Below are 12,614 nucleotides of genomic sequence, written 5' to 3'. Positions count from 1 at the left end.
GACGGACGGACAGACAGTCACCGCTTAATCGATTTCTCTTTTCATTCTGATCATTTATGTATACATTTGTCTATATCTATCTCGATTCGTTTTGCCTGTTACAAACAACCGTTATGTGAACAAAGTTATAATACCCTTGTGCACAAGTGCGCTCGGGTATAAAAAAAAATAAAACTAAATTCAACTACAAACGATTCTAGACCAGAATTCATTGAAATTGAAGCTGTAGCTGTAAATAAGTTCATATAAATTTAAAAAAACGCATTACGCACTTATTTTTCAACTACAAACAAAAATAAACTTACTAATCCTCCAGAGAGTTAAATCTAGCATATTTTAGGTATTTTATCAGAATTCATCAAGGTCGGGTGCCAACTTTACGGAGCTTACAACATGCTCAATCCAGCGCAACCGTATTTTTATGCACTTAACTATGTTCATGTCGTTAAAAAGCTCGGACCGTGAACGCCATGAATACTTTATTTTTTACAACGCTTTTATCAACTTTCAATGTTGTATGTCCAGACCACCATTTATACTATAAATATAGCAAGGGTATTTATGGCAAAGTCTAGATATCAACCTCGTCGTAGGTATCATATCAAAGACATACCATTAGAAGACTCTAGATGTCGCCCCGCCAAAAGAATTTAAATATTGCGCCTAAAAATATGCACTCTCAGTGAATTTAACAGAATCGTTGTTTGTATGACGTCACACTTGTGCAACTTGTTTACGTTTTCCTTGCAACATTTTTTCTTCTTCTTCCATTCTTGCTCACGTTTTGGCATTTCTCTCTCGCAANTGTTTGCATGACGTCACACTTGTGCAACTTGTTTACGTTTTCCTTGCAACATTTTTTCTTCTTCTTCCATTCTTGCTCACGTTTTGGCATTTCTCTCTCGCAATTGCACCAGTGTGACGTCACACAAAAGTCATTCTCAAAAATCCTCTCTGATGGGCGCAATCTTGTATTCTATCATTCTTGATTGTTACTCTTTTTCCGCATAAATACACTACTTGGCGTTGAGAGAGCAAATACATTACCTATAGTGATGTGCTAAGTCGGTACTTTTAAGTATTGATCCATACTCGGTACCGACTTAAAAAGTATCCAATCCTTTCTATACTCGGTACCGAAATATTAGAATTTGTAATAAGAGTCCGCAATACCCACAAATGTGGAATAGAAGCTGTTGAGTGATCGTTGAGGTCATTAATCTATGGTTAAAGAAGTCTATTTCTCACATTATTTGGATCTGAACGTTCTCGTTACTAGATTAATATCTGCCTCTGCGGCGACCACAATGCAAATCTTAAATAATAATATTACGAATTAACAATGTTGCCACAATAACTGTTGCAGTTGGTAAGACTGTGGCAATAAGTGCAAGAAGGCTCAAATACTGACATACACATTGTTCATCTTTTGAAGAAGCATCGTCTTATTTGTACCTCTTTTATTTCAGGCGATGTCATATGTATAAAATAGCAATGAATATGATTTTTTTTTCTGCAAACTTCAAACATATAACCTTGCGGACGGCTGATTAAGTTAAGTGACATTTTCACTAGTTTTGGCTATTTTTCTTTTGTCTATTAATTGTTTATAATTTGTTTATAAAAGTTTAGCACATTACATAACCAGCACCACATAAATCCACATCTCAAACTTCGTACAAAATTTATTAAAATTAAACAATCTTTAACAATTACACCTACAACATTTAAACTTTTTATGCAGTTTTATAGCCCATTAAATTTTAGTTGGTTAAAGTGCAAATTTCAAGAAGCTAGAAAATTGCGTTGATTTTTAATAATTTTTTTGCTGACGGTTTTCTCCCATATAAAGTATGATCGCCAATTACATTTATATGGAGGAAAATGCCTAGGACCGTCAGCAAAAAAAAAATTATTGCAGTTTAATCTACTAACATATAATGGGCTATAAAACTGTGTTTCTACAATTTTTAATAAACAGTTTAAAATTTTTAGGTGTAATTGTAAAAGTTTGTTGAATTTTTTTAAGTTTCGTAAAAAGTTTGAAATGTGGATTAATGTGGTGTTGGTTATGCAATGTGCTAGACTTTTATAAAAAATGTGACTAAACTTAATCAACTGACAAGAAGCTTATATGTAATGGGGAAGGTTTAATGTATCGAATCGCTATCGGGTACCGAAAAGAAAGTATTGTGTACCGAAATTTTTTTCAAGTATTGGGTACCGACAATTCAGCACATCAGTAATTACCTACTTGCTATTACTCCACCAAAGTAGCACACTACTTGCTCTCATCGCGTACGAGAGATATTTGCTGCTGCCAAAAGGGAGTAGCAAATCTACTCTCTGTATACATGTAGTACTGTAAGTACTTGCGTATTTTTCATTTCTGGTTGTTAGCCTACTAGTTGATATCGTTTGCGGCGTTGGTCCGCGAAATTGAAATGGTAAATATAGAATATGGAAATTGATGATGTAATGCCCGTAAGATACTACGTTTTTTTCTTGTATTTCGAGTGTATTTTACACTGTATTTTGAAAGAAAGAGAAAGTTATATACGATTTCAGTACTTGTGTAAGGGAGTAAGCTATATACAAAAAAATAAACGAAAAACCGACGAAAAACAAACTAGGTTGTTAAAAACAGTCCGGCCAACTTGTATTTCGTTAGGTTTTTTTGACAGATGGCTGTATTTCGTTCGTGTTTCTTACACAGCTGATTACATTTTGCCAGACGAATTATTTTCTATGCATAAACAAAATGGAAATGCAATTAAATTAAAAACGTTATTGTCTTGCCACTTTAATTTAATTTTCTTAATGTAACAAAAGTGTTTTACGCAAATTTTAATATCGGTAAGGATATGTCAAAACTCAGCTGTTTTTCACACAGAATTTGTTTCTCTCTAACACATGGCCGAATTGTTTTTGTAATTTGACTTTCGTCAATTTTTTTGTTTGTATATCAATTGAAAAATACAGGGAAAAAACATAGTATCATAGGTTCATTAGGAAATGTTTACGACCTTATTTATAAAAAGTAACGTAGATTTAAACAGTTGTGTAATGAGACATTTTCATAAAACTTTTGTATTTAAACAGCTTTTTCATTCTATGTGCATATGTACTTTAATTCTTATGAATGTTTTATTTCTGGTTTCTAATTTGGTATAAAACTATTTGCAGTCATTAACCAACAAATAAATTGTCAAAAACAACTTAAGCAATGCTGTTATACGAAATAAAATTATTAGAGGCAAATTTCAAATTTCAAAAGTTATTGGGAAAAGTAAAGTAAAGTCTGAAAAAGTAAAAGCAAAGTAAAGTAAATATGTGTCTTTATTTAATATGTTTCCAATTCGAATTTCTTATTATGTATTAACTGGTATGTTTCATTAAATTCTATATTATAGACATCACTACAATAGTTAAGAAGTTATGCTTATTTAATTACAGAATTAAAGAATTTAGCTCAGAGCAAGTTTTCGCTTTTCTTTAGTTTTTTAATTTGTATTATTTTTATATGAAAGCAAAGGTGATCACTAAACAAACACCATATAAATCCTAATTTCAGACTTTGTTCAAAAATTACGAAAATTCTGCAAAATTTCACCAAAATTTCAAACTTTTTAATCAGCATCTTTAGAAAAAATGGTATGCAGTTTTGTTGGCTATTAAATTTTAGTATAATAAAATGCAAATATAAAGTAGCTAAGGCTTGATTTTTGGCCATTTTTTATATCGAATACATATATCTGTACCGTTCAATTAAAGATACTTTAAAAGATTTGACTTCGAATTAAAAAATAACCTGTCTATCTTAAAAATGTTTATATTTTTATTAAGTTTCTATGAAAAGGGCATCTTGAACTACATCTATGGTTAAATATTAAAATAAAAGTCAAATGTTAAAATATTGTTTGCGATCCCATGAAATGTTGCTTTAAAGGGCAGTGCCCTTACCCGCGGGAAAAGCTCTTTTAAGCTTTCTATACATTTTGTTTAGGAGTTTAAAAGCTCTCTCTGCCCAACGCTGCTTTAAAGGAAAAAGGGCTTGTACCGGTTTAAGCTAATTTAATTGAACGGCACAGATATGCAAAAAAAAACAATTCGTTTCGTTATTCATAAAAAAAATATCAGAAAAAAGTCGTTTGTTTGTTATCAAGAAAAGGTATCAAAAAATTTTATTTTCGTTGACCATCAAAAACAAAAAATATAGATATCATTGTAGTTATCAAGAAATATAACGAGAAATATTTTTCATTATTTCTGATGCTAGAAAATTACTTTGCGGTTGCTGTAAATTTTTTTGAAGAAATAAGTATATCGTCGCTACCATGTCAAACTATCGAATGTCCAAAATTGCTTTTTGATTTACGATACCTTGCGCATGCGCTTAAAATGATACGTAAGTTGGCAAATCGTCTAATTTCTAGTCTTCTTAGAAGCAGAGGATACTGGCTTTAACAAAGTGTCGAATCCCGCACTTTTGTCTAATGACAACAATACTTTTTACAACAGTTTCTTTGCTCTCCTGAATAGTGCCGATTTCCACATTCGATAGTTTGACATGGTAACGACGAGATGTACGAGCATTTTTGTCTTTAGAGCTGCATATTGATTTCAGAAATTTTTTATAGAAGCAAATTTATTTTCCACTTATTGAGTGTAATTTTATATTTTTTTTTAGTTTTTCTTGAGGGCCTTTACAAATAAAAAAATTTCGGAATATGTACATAGACATGTACATACCAGAGCTGTGTAAGTGTGAAATCATTTTCAATTTTAAATCAACAATTTTTTTCTATTCAGTTTTCATTACATATTCCTCGCTTAAGATTGAGGTTTACAATTTTTAAATTTTCCATTCACTCAAAGCAGTTATGAATTCACACATCAACATATTCATAGCAAGATTGAAAAAACGAATGCCAAATCAAAAAAAGTTTTAACACTGAATGAGTATTGAAAAGGCTGCAATCTTTTATGTGTGTGCATTCTTAAATTCAGTACCAATCATTAGTTCAAAGCAGGGTTGTAGCGAATATTCGCATTCGCATTCGCAACCGCGGAGCTTCCGCATTAATTTTAATATTCGCATTCGCTTTCGCATTCGCAATAATCAATGCGGATCTTTTGCGAATGCGAATATTGAAGGGACCGAAAATAACAGTTTATTTTAACAGTTAAACTTGGCCAAATATTTTTTATTCCCAATTAAAAGACTTTTCCGGATAATAAGCAAACCTCTTATCCAAATTAAACAAGTTTGGTACCAAATGAAGGAAATGTCAAAACGAGCAAAGCCACCCATTGAAAAATATTTCAATAAAAAATGTTAATTAATTACCATAGATCAAACCTTGGGTCTGGTATATGAATTTCTTTAGTATTAAATGATAAAAAATACAAATAGCGGTGGTAACCTTCTTTCGTTATTTCTGCTTAAAAGCTATTTCAGTCACAGAAGAAAGGATTAAAAATGAATTACAAAAACAAAATCGAAAAACGCTGTTGACTTTACAGGTTCTCCAAATTCAGAAACAACCAAAAGAATGAGGATGAAGAAATCCTTGGAAATCAATGGTGTTTAAACAACGATCTTGCCATAATGCAAGATTGTGAAGATGGAAGACAGGAGGATATATCCGACATTTGCAGCCCGATGCAATTCTCAAAAAAGAATTATTGCACCGCAATAAAAAAAATAAATATAACTGAAAGACCTCTCAACTAGTGCAGCGTCAATCGAAAAGAATTTACAATTTTGTCAAGTTTAAAGTTTTTCAAGTTTGTCGCCTCGAGCGAGTAGTTATTTAGTGGCGCAGGTTTGATTTACGACCCTTAAAAACAAGTAATCCTTTTTAATGCCGGCTTTGATTGAATATATTTCAATCTCCTCCGGAGATCGTCTTCAGGGGCTACAAAAATTACACAAGTTTTTTTATTAACATACAAGCAAAAGCTAACACATCAAAAACATACATAAATACGTACATACATTAATTAAATTTTAGCTCCACGACGTCCGTCTCGTTTGTCGTGCAGTTTAGAACTGATATTACAAGTGTCAAGCAGGTGTCTGTATATGTGGGCGCAGTTTTCTGTGTCTGTTTTGTAGTTTAGTCTCTTGTTTGGTGGTGTGTTAATTATGTGGAGCATTTCTAATGTGAAACGTTTATTATAGTGTTGTTCTTGCTGTAATATGCTCACAGCTTCAAAATCGGGATTGTGTCCGCTCTCTGCACGGTGGGCCGCTAGTGCAGTTTTTTGTGTGTTACTGGATGCTCTACATTTTATGTCCGATCGGTGTCTTGATATTCTTGTTCTAAGTTTGTTCTTTGTTGTTCCTACATACTCTTTTTCACATTTGTTATTTTCATCACCAGCACATGGAATCCTGTATATAATATTGTTTCTGTCCATAGTTATCACTTTGCTTTTCATATTGCTAAAAAAACATACCAGTTGTATAGGCGGGTTTGATTGCTATTCTAATGTTTTCCTTGTCATATATGTCTGAAGCTTTTAATCTGTCCGAGAAACCTGGTATGTATACTACCGATTTGTACGATACTGCTGTTTTTTCGCTACTTTTCGTATTTTTACTTGGTTTGTGTGTTTTTATCATCCTATGTATCAGTCCAGTTGGGAAATCGTTGCTCTTTAGTATGTTTATTATCCGTTTTTTGTTTTCCGGGTGAAACACTACGTCACTTGTGTCTAATACTCTATCGATAAAGTTTTTTGCCGTATTTATTATCATATTCTTTGGGTGTTTCGATTTATAATTTATTATGCTTATTAATACTTGACTAATGTTTTAAAAAACCTGACAACAGAATCCAAATTTAATGTAAAGAGTGCAATAGAATTTAAAGACAAGGTTAATGACTCCTATATATGTGATGATGAACGTCTTGTTTCGTTTGATGTGGTGTCACTATTTCCAAGTATACCAACGGATTTGGCTATACAGACTATACAGACAAAGTGGAATGACATTAAGAAACACACGGATATACCAAAAAAACTTTTTATGGAAATACTGACCTTTTGTATCTCAGAAAACAGATATTTTAAGTATGAAGAAACAATTTATACACAATTAAAAGGACTTCCGATGGGATCTCCAGCATCACCGATAGTAGCCGACATTATTATGGAAGAAATTTTGACCAAAGTGACAAACACGAGATTACTTAGTAAATACATAGATGGACGAACTGGAAAAAACAATGGATACATTAAACTCATATTACAAGGACATCAAATTTACGATGGAGTTAGAAGCAGATAACAAGTTACCTTTTCTGGACTCTTTGGAGTGCAAAATGGACAACAAAATAAAACTTGACTGGTATCAGAAGCCCACATCTTCAGGACGCATAATAAATTATAAATCGAAACACCCAAAGAATCTGCTAATAAATAAAGCATACAACTTTATCGATAGAGTATTAGACACAAGTGACGTAGTGTTTCACCCGGAAAACAAAAAACGGATAATAAACATACTAAAAAGCAACGATTTCCCAACTGGACTGATACATAGGATGATAAAAACACACAAATCAAGTAAAAATACGAAAAGTAGCGAAAAAACAGCAGTATCGTACAAATCGGTAGTATACATACCAGGTTTCTCGGACAGATTAAAAGCTTCAGACATATATGACAAGGAAAACATTAGAATAGCAATCAAACCCGCCTATACAACTGGTATGTTTTTTTAGCAATATGAAAAGCAAAGTGATAACTATGGACAGAAACAATATTATATACAGGATTCCATGTGCTGGTGATGAAAATAACAAATGTGAAAAAGAGTATGTAGGAACAACAAAGAACAAACTTAGAACAAGAATATCAGGACACCGATCGGACATAAAATGTAGAGCATCCAGTAACACACAAAAAACTGCACTAGCGGCCCACTGTGCAGAGAGCGGACACAATCCCGATTTTGAAGCTGTGAGCATATTACAGCAAAAACAACACTATAATAAACGTTTCACATTAGCAGGCTGAGACTTAGCAGGTGCTAAAAGATCGTAAGCATCGCGTGCACGGTGGAGAGAATACAGAGGTGGCGCCGATGACGATACCGCTACTCGGCTGTCAGTGATTTTGACAGAATCAGCTGTTTTGGTGACGTCATAGTAGAGAAGACAGCAGTAGTGATGTGCTGAGTCAATACTTTTAAGTACCCAATACTCTCGATACTCGGTACCGAAACATTTAGGTTTCGAATAAAAGCGCACATAGGCCAAAAATATGGAAAAAACGCCTAACAAAACCCGAATGTAAGAGCCAATAGAGCTTTTTTACTGATTCAAATGAAAGATGTATATATGTCGGTTCGATGCCATAATACAGAGAAACCCTTACTTGTTTGAAGCATTTTTGTTCCAGCTGAATCGGACGATATCATTTTTGTAGGCCTGGGACAGATTCTGTAACCAGTTAACGACAATTTTCGAATCGGTATCGGTTTTGTCGACGTTTGATATCAAATATTTGTAAGTCAACAAGTGCGATATCGATCCGAAACTTGTCGCTAACTGGCTACAGAATCTCTCCCCTGAAAGGCTTCTTCATCCGTCAAAGTATTTTTCTTGAACCTTGGATCGACTAAGGTTAAAACTGATAAAATAATATTTTTCTGTGGCGATAAGTTCAAGTGTTTTAGCCGATATCATATAAATTAGTAATGAAAGTTTTTTCTAAACCTGAAATGCATATAATGGCGAGGATTTAATGTAAATAATCGGTATCGGATACCGAAAAGGAAGTATAGGGTACCGAAATCTTTTTTAAGTATTGGGTACCGAGTATTGGGGACAATTCAGCACATCACTAGTCGCCCTCATTCTTGCCGCTCTCAGTTGTCAACTCTACGATGACGTCACCATGGTTGCCACTCGCCAACATTTTTTTCTACCAAAACTTCTTAAGAAAAGTTACCAAAAGTTACCAAATCTTCACTTCTTCACTGAAAAAAAATATATACTGAATAAAACTGCTATATTTCACAACAAATGTGTATATACTTACAGCCCGTTTCTGTGACTTAATAAATTCAATATTTTTATAATTTGTCAATTTTTGATTATTTATCAAGAACTCCCAGTTCTAGCACAGAAATTTAAATAAATCTATTTTCTTGATAAATTATCAAGATTGAAAATACTATTGACAATTAATATAATTTTTTTTTATTAGAAAATATTTTTCTTACAAATAATTGTTGCATGTGCCGTTATTCTCATTTTCGTTGTTGGTGTTTCCGACAGGGTAGGAGTATGGTGTAATGTGGAGCGATTTTCCATCAACCCTTGTCAAATTTGGTTTGGAGACAAACCGGTTTCGACGTTGTGCCAATTTCAGTGTAATTTTTCGTTCGGAATGTGCCGATATTCGCGACTCACGGAATAATGGCACCGGCACACAAAAAAAAGTTGCGGGTGCTTTTAACCGCCCGTTTGACTCGTACAAAATTTCGAGTAAATTGCAAAAATTGCAAATTTTTTTGCTAGTTTTAGCTTTTTCATAACTTAGTGTACGTGTCAAACAGACCTCAGATTTGCATTCAGTGGGTCGAAATACATGTCGGTCTAGTAAAAAGCACGCGACATTTTACTACACTATTAAAATGTGAGATGAGAGTTGTTTTAGTAGTGCAGCCCTTGGTGCTGCCACTGTAATTGAAATATTTCCAGTATTCGAAAATGAGATGACTTTAATTTTATCGAAGTAACTTTGTACAAGTGTCAATAGTGTTGCCACTGAAACTCGAAGGGCTTTTATAATTACGCACATGCAAAACATAATTAATTTCTTTCTAGTAATGCAAATAGATATTTAGTTGCAAAAGTTACCAAAATGAGATAAAAGTTACCAAGTTACCAAACCGTTTAAAAGTTACCATTTTTGGTAGAAAGTTACCAATTGTGGCAACCATGGACGTCACGCTAAAATTACTCTCACGAATTCTGCTGCAATCGGCGCAATCTTGTATTCTATCATTCTTGCCTCTGCACATTAGAAATGCTCCACATAATTAACACACCACCAAACAAGAGACTAAACTACAAAGCAGACACAGAAAACTGCGCCCACATATACAGACACCTGCTTGACACTTGTAATATCAGTTCTAAACTGCACGACAAACGAGACGGACGTCGTGGAGCTAAAATTTAATCAATGTATGTACGTATTTATGTATGTTTTTGATGGTTAGCTTTTGCTTGTATGTTAATAAAAAAACTTGTGTAATTGTTGTAGCCCCTGAAGACGATCTCCGGCGGAGATTGAAATATATTGGGAAGGAATGTATTTTCATGTGTTTTAATTCCATCAACACCCTGACCTCAAAGCCGGCATTAAAAAGGATTACTTGATTAAAATCAAACAGGTCGCAGTACAAAACGGATACAGATTGACCCTTAAAAACTTTTTATTGAATTCAATGTTCCAATTTTTAAATTCAAATACTAAAAAAAACATTATTAAAAATTACTAACCTTTCCATTTTTATTTAAATAAATCACCTAATTTACTCACCTAAATTATTTCTTAACAAGTAAAAAAGTCTAAGTTCGGGTGGAGCCGAACATTAAATACCCGGCGCAAGTATTCAATAGAGTTGTTTCACCTTTCCGAAGACTACCGCTACATGGTAAGCAGTGGTGGCTTTACGTCTATTTCAAACATCTTCGGTAGAACGTTCAGTTAGATGTAATGAGATAAACTTATATAGATATATGGGTCGTTCTTAAAAAACATGACCATTCTGAATTTTGTAATTTTTAAAAATTAAGTTGGCCAAATATGTTTATAATTGGCCTCATGTGGTTACGGATGGTATCAACAATAGGAATCCATAACCAGCAGTATTTTTTTTTAATTTTTGGAGTTTTTGGAGTTAATAAGTCACAGAGTGGACCGGTAACAGAGGGGACAAATTAACTCAAAAATACCATATTTTAGCTTTTTATTCGAATTTTGGAGAATTTATTTGTCCACTTAATTAATGTACATAAAATATTTATAAAAAAATTATAAAATAAATAAAAAATCACTTTACTCACCGTTTTTCAACAGTAACAGAGTTGACACTGAATAAGGGTACGTACCCGGCATACAATTGGGTTCCTTACTCAACAACGCACTAAACAAGACTGAACAGTTCAAAACACATTTTGTTGATTTTAGCTAAGTTATGATGGAGAAGCATAAGAGAAATATACGCGTCATAACGTTTAACAAACATTTTTCAATAAAATGAGTGGACGTAACAGAGGGGACCAAAACCTGGGGACACAAATTTTCTTCATAAAAATTATACAAAAAAATTATTTTTCATCATTCTTTTCTATATATGGTATTAATATACACAAACTGAATAACAAAAATTGTAAATATTATTTTTTTTCAATTTTATTTCAACTGAAAATAACTATTAAATTTTTATAAATTGGCTCGGGACACAGGTTTTTGCTAAACCTTTGACACTGCAAATATTTTTTAAGTTATTTTCAGATAATTAATTATTTTTTTTTATAATATAGTTACGTAGATAATTTATAAAAATGCAGATATTTTTCTATTTTCTTTTTGAAGAAACAAAATATAAAATAGTAAAGTCTGGGGACACCAATTGGTCATGTTTTTTAAGAACGACCCATATGTGGTCGGCACCACGCCCGATTTCCAAAATTCCATAATAATGTTACTTCTTTTCAAGGGATTGTTGTTAGTATAAATTTTTGGTAAAGTTAGCTTCCTAAAATTTCGAAATATCAAAGTTTCAAACATTTCTGAAATTTACCGTTTTTCTAAATAATTATTGCAAAAATTAGTTTTGAATAAATTACTGATTTATAGAAGCTTTGGTATTTCTCTAAAATATCGTTATATGGGATGTGGGCGTGGTTATTATCAGATTTTCTAAATTTTATGCCGTTTGGTGTGTTTTGTGAAGGCCAACAACTGTGCCAAGTTTGGGAGAAATTGGTGGAGCGGTTCCCAAGATATACACATGTAATCATAAGTGGGAGTGGCTACGCCCATTTTCCAAAAATTTATAATATTCTTATTTTTCGCCTAAAAATGATTTTAAATATTAATTTTGAGTGAATAAGCTTCAGGTGTTAATAAAATATCGCAGTTTTCGCATTTCTCAAAACTGCCGTCTTATGGGAGGTGGGCGTTGTTATCGTCTGATTTTGCCCATTTTCAGTACCATCCGTCCACCGCTCAAAAGAAGTACACATGCCCAGTTTCGTTACGATATCTCAATTTGTACTCGAGTTATCGTGTGCACAGACGGACGGACGGACGGACACACAGTCACCGCTTAATCGATTTCTCTTTTCATTCTGATCATTTATGTATATATTTGTCTATATCTTTCTCGACTCGTTTTAACTGTTACAAACAACCGTTATGTGAACAAATTTATAAAACCCTTGTGCACAAGTGCGCTCGGGTATAAAAATACTTGACATCTGCATCCGCATCCGCGGATGTTAGCGTTTAAACCAAGGAATGAAACCGTAACCCAAACCGAAACCGTAACCGTTTAAAACCGTTTCGTTTTTCAAAAC

At 33.2% G+C, this 12,614-nt stretch overlaps 1 protein-coding gene across 1 annotated transcript in view; it reads right to left on the bottom strand.

Moving 5' to 3' along the window:
• LOC108363779 (uncharacterized) overlaps positions 1–11,401 on the bottom strand; it is a 29,648-nt gene extending 18,247 nt beyond the window's left edge. Inside the window, exon 1 of the mRNA XM_017617247.1 lies at positions 11,097–11,401. The gene's annotated coding sequence lies outside the window, so the exon portion shown is untranslated. The remainder of the gene's footprint in view (positions 1–11,096) is intronic.
• Between the last annotated feature and the right edge of the window lie 1,213 nt (positions 11,402–12,614).

The sequence above is a fragment of the Rhagoletis zephyria genome, unplaced genomic scaffold (genome assembly GCF_001687245.7).
Source record: "Rhagoletis zephyria isolate East Lansing unplaced genomic scaffold, Rhagoletis_zephyria_1.1 Rzeph_scaffold_01373, whole genome shotgun sequence".
Classification (NCBI taxonomy): domain Eukaryota; kingdom Metazoa; phylum Arthropoda; class Insecta; order Diptera; family Tephritidae; genus Rhagoletis; species Rhagoletis zephyria.
The sequence above is the reverse complement of the archived record's forward strand: the minus strand, read 5'-3'. Positions and strand labels throughout refer to the sequence as shown.